Here is a 7,943-nt window from a genome sequence, read left to right as displayed (position 1 = left end):
TTTTATTGTCTCTATATCTTTGTGAACGTTGTCTTGGAAGTTCATTTGAACGTGCCATAGGTGAACAATTATTAATGTTATACTGTTCTACTACCGTTTTTTCGCCTTTCTAAATATATTTTACGTAAGTTAGCCAATTATTTTTGCCTTGCTTGAGGAATATCAACATTGCTCAAACGATCTCCTCTTTTATTGTTTCCATATCTTTGCAAAGTTGTCTTGAAAGTTCCTTTGAACGTAATTTAGCCATTTATTTTTGCCTTGCTTTCTTCACTTCATTAGTCCCATATTAAATTTAACTGCTGTAATGAGAATAACTCATTTAAAACATCTAATGAATGCATAGCTTTCAGAATTCAGGAGAATTTTCACTTTTGTGCATCTACAAAGACAACAAATCTGAGGAATTCATGAAGATTATATTTGGTACATGATATAAGAAACTTTAACAACCCACTTTCAGCCTCACTGAAGTTGTTTATCATATCTGGTGCTGTGCTGAGAGATGTCATCCCGGTACAGCAACTCTCACATAGACACTACGACTCTCCGTCTCATGGTCTTGACAATCGTGCAGTTCGTCATCACGTTGCAAATAGTTTTCATCGGAAACAATTGCAGTTCATCCCTACAAGAAAAACCGTCAAAGCATTTCAGGCAGAAAATTAAGCGTATTCTTAGAAAGTCCTCCCTTGGACGTTCCGTAAGTCGGACAGCAGAGATTTTACAAGATTCAGTTTTACAGGTTGTGGTACCAATTTCTGAATCTATACAGACCCTTCATACTGCTAACAGCACGTCCAATAGAATCATTGATTGGAATTGGATTATTAAAAAATCGAGCTCAGAGATGAGTGCGATGCCAAGAGTTTTATCTTCTCGCAGGCTCGTAAACTCTGGCGGTTGAAACTCTCATAATCGATTACTGTTTATAGTGGATATGATCGAGTAGCTTTATTATTGCTGTTTATGGTGTATATGATTGAGAGGTTTATGATGGATATGATTGAGTCGGTTTATGATTGGTGTATATGATTGAGTATGTTTATTATTGGTGTTTATTATGGATGTGATTGAATAAGTTTAAGACTGATGTTTATGATGGATATTATTGATTATGTTTATGATGGATAATTTTGAATCAGTTTATGATTTGTTTTTATGATGGATATGATTGAGTAAGTTTTGTGATGTACAGTATATGATTGGGTTAGCCCACTCATCATATCTGGGACGTGACGTTGCAAGCATTTCCATATCAGGATTTGAATACTTATCCACTATGCAGTTGCACGAGCGTTATGATCACCAACGAAATGTTCGCTGGATGGGGAGGTTTATCCCACTCCTAGCCGCTGTGGATGTGGTGGCGGTGGCGGGAGCTAGTAGGAGAGAGACATTCCAGGGACTCCCAGCAAGTGTGCGGCCGTCACTTCCATTAATATGACCAGTGAAGCATGCTCGAACATTCGGTCAGTAGATTTATCCCACCCCTAGGCGCTGTGGATGTGGTGGCGGTGGCGGGAGCAAGTAGGAGAGAGACACTCCAAGGACTCCCAGCAAGTGTGCGGCGGTCACTTCCATTAATGTGATCAGTGAAGCGTGCTCGAACATTCGGTCAGTAGATTTATCCCACCCCTAGGCGCTTTGGATGTGGTGGCGGTGGCGGGAGCAAGTAGGAGAGAGACACTCCAAGGACTCCCAACAAGTGTGCGGCGGTCACTTCCATTAATGTGATCAGTGAAGCGTGCTCGAACATTCGGTCAGTAGATTTATCCCACCCCTAGTGGATGTGGTGGCGGTGGCGGGAGCGAGTAGGAGAGAGACACTCCAAGGACTCCCAGCAAGTGTGCGGCCGTCACTTCCATTAATGACCAGTGAAGCATGCTCGAACATTCGGTCAGTAGATTTATCCCACCCCTAGGCGCTGTGGATGTGGTGGCGGTGGCGGGAGCAAGTAGGAGAGAGACACTCCAAGGACTCCCAACAAGTGTGCGGCGGTCACTTCCATTAATGTGATCAGTGAAGCGTGCTCGAACATTCGGTCAGTAGATTTATCCCACCCCTAGGCGCTGTGGATGTGGTGGCGGTGGCGGGAGCAAGTAGGAGAGAGACACTCCAAGGACTCCCAGCAAGTGTGCGGCCGTCACTTCCATTAATATGACCAGTGAAGCATGCTCGAACATTCGGTCAGTAGATTTATCCCACCCCTAGGCGCTGTGGATGTGGTGGCGGTGGCGGGAGCAAGTAGGAGAGAGACACTCCAAGGACTCCCAACAAGTGTGCGGCGGTCACTTCCATTAATGTGATCCAGTGAAGCGTGCTCGAACATTCGGTCAGTAGATTTATCCCACCCCTAGGCGCTGTGGATGTGGTGGCGGTGGCGGGAGCGAGTAGGAGAGAGACACTCCAAGGACTCCCAGCAAGTGTGCGGCCGTCACTTCCATTAATGTAACCAGTGAAGCGTGCTCGAACATTCGGTCAGTAGATTTATCCCACCCCTAGGCGCTGTGGATGTGGTGGCGGTGGCGGGAGCGAGTAGGAGAGAGACACTCCAAGGACTCCCAGCAAGTGTGCGGCCGTCACTTCCATTAATGTAACCAGTGAAGCGTGCTCGAACATTCGGTCAGTAGATTTATTTACGTCGTTTCCGATCCGCTGAAAGGACGTGACGTCACAACCAACAGCTGAATTACTCGACCGATTGACAATAATTCCAGTCGTTATTGAAATCAGGCGATGGAGATTGTTTTTCTGACTCAACAAAGCCTTGAGTCTAAGGATGGGTTGGTATTGGATATCACACTGCTGACATTTCTTCCCACAACGGTCCAACAGATCGAATTTTGACTTTTACTTTTTTATTAAACCCTTCGATAGCATAATAATTTCCATTTTATCTTTTAATGTGTATTTATAAATTTGTAGAAAATTAGTGTATGACCAAAGGACAGTCCGTCCATCTTTCTGTCAGCCTTCCCAACTGTGATAACTCTTGTTATATAGACCCTAGGGACCTGTAACATTGTATAATAGTTCATCATGGTCCAAAGACCTACTGATTTAGGGTCAAATTGTCAAAGGGCAGTCTGTCTTCCCGTCTGTTCGGTAAGTCTTGCTAAAGGACTCTCCGAGCAAGACCGAGACTCCGAGGGCTCTCCGAGTCTTGCTTGTTCGGAGGATCTTGCTTGGGAGGAGGAGGGTCTTGTTCGATTGTGATAAAGGAGCTAGAGGCTTGAAACTTGGTAGATATGTTTCTCTTAGTCAAACAAGTAACTGTATTTATTTTTGGGTCAAAATTTTGAAATGGCAAGCCTAAGATATTTTGCTGTACCAAAGTTACCACAACAATGCTCCTTCAGAATGGATGAAGTTTTTTTTTTACTCGTACCTGACCATTGCCACGAGTGTTCTATTATAAATGCCTGAACGAGCGTTGTGTTGCATTGAAAGAGACATCAAACGGCTGGTCAATATAAATTCTTTAAAAATGTACTGGAATACTTTGTATAAATATGGAACGTATGCTGTCAGCAAATTTGACATATTCGGGTGGAAAGAAGTTGCAGTATTATCCCAAAAGCCTTTAGGGATGTTGCCCTTCATGTCTGCACATGCAAAGATACATCATCTCACGAGGACAGTCTCATATTCTTGCTAGTAGAAACAACCTAGGGATATTAAATTCAACAAGAAAGTGATAAAACCAAACAAACCCGCCATAAACGGAGTTTTTATAGAGACTCATAAGCAAGAGAAAATAATTTATATTAAATGTTTATTAGAACTTTTTGAAACCAAGAGAATCAACTAAATCTTAATATATTTAACAGGTGGAGTTTAAAACGAAGGAGGAGGAGGAAAAAGGAGGAATTTTATGAAATAACAAATGTAGTTTTTACGCATATTTAGTTTTATTTCATATAAAAGTTCCGATGTTTAATGCATATATTCTGAACAAACGACTTTTTTATTTATCCTTGTCAAAAAATTATAATATAGGTTAGGTATGCGTATCAAGTGCTTGCCATGTGCCACAAGTTGGCACAGCATGGCCTACTTTATTGTAATAATTAGTGCAGTAAAGAGCGTCCTTAGTATCTACACGTTTAATAAAAAGACTTATATTTAATAATTATGTGAAAACAAATTATTTTACTAAGATGTCTACAAATGTAACAACTGTCATTACATTTAAAACTGAAACTAGACCTTGGCTTCATGAAATGCTCTTAAAATTTTCAAACCGTCTTTTAGTTCGTTATTCACTTAAAAAATGTCTTCTCCCTAAATGGTGATTGCCAAATTACCTTTACAATATAGGATGTAGTAACTGCACATCTAAAAATCAATGGTCTATATTAGGCTTAGGAGAACAATTACTAGCAACTCACCTTAATAGTAATATTTTCTTAAATGTTCTTTGAAAAAAAAGAGACTCAATGAACCTTATCAACAATTATTATAGAAATGTATGATTCCGTATGATTAACATTAGACATATAGTAAATCATATTTACATTTATACAAAGATTTTGTTAATCAGTCTATAAACAAAATTTGTTATTTCTTTTGCTTATTTGAAAATGAACATTAAAAATTAACTGTCTGTGAGAATCAGTTATATTGAGTGATCCAATGTTGAGGACAGTTTTCTGTTACAGTTTACACTGCAAGCAGATTAGTCTAGCCTAGGCTACTACTATCTTCTTTCTATTAGCAAGAGATTATAGTTTATTTTCAGAATGTAAATTATTTTGTAATGTAATCACAGAAAATAATGGAAATTATATATTTTTGATAACTACAAGCAAACTATTTGTAATAATGTCAGTAAAATTATTATGTCCATATAATAAAGAGAGAGCTATGCGATCGGTCTCATATTCTCAATGTGTTGTTATGATGGAATATATTTATAATTATTTAAATTCAAAGTACTTTTTCATGCTCAGAGCTTACATTAATACTGTACAATATGCTCCAAAGATTTACTAATTTTATAATTTCAGTTTTAGAAAATAATTATGTGATAAAGTAAACGTTTTATTATTTCGTTTTAAACTATTAGGAAGAGGTTTGTGCTATAAGAAGCAGATTACCTCATGATATTTTTTCATTATTAAAGCGTTGTAACTTATAAGCCTTATTTAATTATTTTTTAATTCAATTTGAATGTTTGTATCATTTATCATCCGCACTTTTATAACCTTTTTGATTAACTATTGTAGGCTACATAGGTTTATAAAACTGAAAATAACGTCAAATTTGTGCTTACATTTTACAGGAATGTGTGTCCTTGAACAATTAAGCCATTTTTGTGTAATAAAAATAAACGATGAGATAATCTTTCAGTCACAAACGCTGTAAGTTAAGTGTTCGCAAACACAACAATTTGTTAGTTCAATAGACGGATAGACTGTTTTGTTCGTCTCAATGAACAACGGCCAGGAATATAATTCAGGACTAAACGAAATACCTATGAAAAACCACAGAATGGCGAGGACTAACTCCAGTGGACCTCGTATGAGAGGCTGGCAACAATGGTCTCCATAGTGGCAAACAAGTCAACAATGGAAGGAGAATACCCATCACATCACATGATAGTAGTATACATGGAGACATTGTCCTTCACAACAAGGCTGGGAGTCTGTGGACTCCATATCATATTCAGCGTGAAAATTTAAATTCACAATAAACATTAAATATAGTATTTTTACTGCTTGGTATTGTTTTTGTGATGGTTTACGTTAACTATAATAATGTTTAATACTCGTAATATGATCTAGGCATATTCACAAATAAAATTTTTTTTATAATTCTTGAGATATAAGTACTCAAGAAATAAACTAGTGAATAATAGCTACTGAATATTACATTACTATTTTATATTTCGTAGAATCTGGTTATACATAACGTACTAAGAGGTATTGTGGCACCCTGTATTATATATTACTTAAACCTATCATCGTAACTTTCCTTATTTGTTTTAGTCTGCGATATAGTGCGGCTTTTGACTGGGACTCACAATTTGATTACAAATTATTTTAGCCTTTAAAATGGCGAATGGCAGTAAACTGCCCGCACTTTCGAGGTACTATTGTCAAATCAATTCAATTATAAATTCCAGTTTTAAAATATGCCTTCATTTAAATCCAGTTTATATATTTATACAATTTTAGTGACTAGCAGTTATAATATTATATCGTTTAGAAAAAATTTAAAAAATCACTATGCTTAGATCTATTTCCAAAAAAGTGTAACAATCTGGTCTGGAAAGTTATTTCTATAAATGGCGGCACACGTCACGCTATCTCCTAAATATCCATTGAAATTCTGCTATCAAGTTTCTGAGCTAACAAATCTACAATATATTGCTCACAATGTATATTAGCCAATTTAAAATAATGTTATTATCATGAAAAAATACACTCCCAATTTTCTCTAAAAGGGCTGGCCTATCATCTGCCAGTTGCGTCCCTGCATCCGCTTTTGTATAAGAATTTAGTATAATCAGGGTATTTCTCACTTATACCATTTATTTCTCACTGGTCTTGAGAATTGACTTTAAAAGGATGCTCATTTCGGTTTGAGAGAGCATTCAGGATGTTGATTTTGTGATGGGCAGGAGGACACATCTAGTCCTTTCTAGGATTTTAACAAGAGAATGGTGTCCTGTGATGAGGTTTTCAGAATTCAGGGGGATATCAAAGGAACTGTATAGAATAAAAGAGAAGTAATGAGATGGATGGTAGCAGATAAACTATGGATTAGGTATGTAGCTATAATAGGTTGATATGTTTGGGTGTGATGATGAATATATAAATATGATAAGTTGGGTTAAGAGATATTACCGTAGGTTTAGTTGATTATGAAGCAGACAGAATAAAATGACTATGGTCAAGAAAGTGAGTGAGCGAATCTAGTCAATAACAATGGAAGAGGTACGTCAAATTTTGAAAATTGGAGGAGAAAGACGACTTATTTCGTCGACTGTGGCACAATAAGTTATTTTGTAGACGTAAAAGGAGAACTACGATTACTCAGAGAAATGGACTCGATGGAATTAAAAAGAATCGGAAAGAAGGACAAACTGTGAGAAAAATACACCGCCAACCCAATATTTAAAGGTTAGCAACAGTAAGAGGAAAGTGATAATGTCCTTTATCTTATAGTATATGATTGAATAGGGATGTACTAACCCGTAATAGCCTAGTGTAGCCATATTGCCACAATAGTATGTGATGTTTCACACAGAGTTTGATCATTATACTGGATTATCTGTGCTGATAAGGATTAAACTAGCTATTATATCAATTCATTAACCCGTAACAGTATGTAATCTTTTTACACAAATCTTTTATCTGTGTTGATAAGGGTTAAACTATTTTTTTTTTTTTTTTTCTCTTAAGACAAGAAGCTTAGAAATTGCACCTAGTCCTAAAAGGATATTTGCGCTGCTTCCGAAGTGACAGGTTATTCTGGATAAGTAAGGTTTCGGGAGTAATGGGCCGCCTCCTGTCGAGATCCATGAAGAGAATTTAGGACATTAATCTCGGTTATGTCCCCTCGGCAGAAGTGGAAGCCAGCTCTGAACCAACCAGCCTCTCCAATCAAAGCAGGAAGGTGATGGCACGCCCTTATGTCTAGGCTAGCAAGAGCCTTTGACTCTTAGGGAACCCCACCAACTCCAACGGTCATCTCCCGCAAGAAACTAGACCTATCGAACTACCCTTGCACCACAGAATCTCTACATGTGTGGTTTGTGATGTGCCGCTCCTGGACATCCATAAGTGACTCTTCGGTTTTTGCTGTGTCCAGTGTGGGTTCAACTGAAATGTATAAACGAACTAGAAGTGAACCCTCCTGGGAAAAGGGTCAAACTATCTAGTACTTCAATTGATTAACCCGTAACAGCTTAGTGTAGTCATATGGTCACAGTA

This window comes from Homalodisca vitripennis, chromosome 3 (assembly GCF_021130785.1).
Source record: "Homalodisca vitripennis isolate AUS2020 chromosome 3, UT_GWSS_2.1, whole genome shotgun sequence".
NCBI lineage: Eukaryota > Metazoa > Arthropoda > Insecta > Hemiptera > Cicadellidae > Homalodisca > Homalodisca vitripennis.
The sequence above is the reverse complement of the archived record's forward strand: the minus strand, read 5'-3'. Positions refer to the sequence as shown.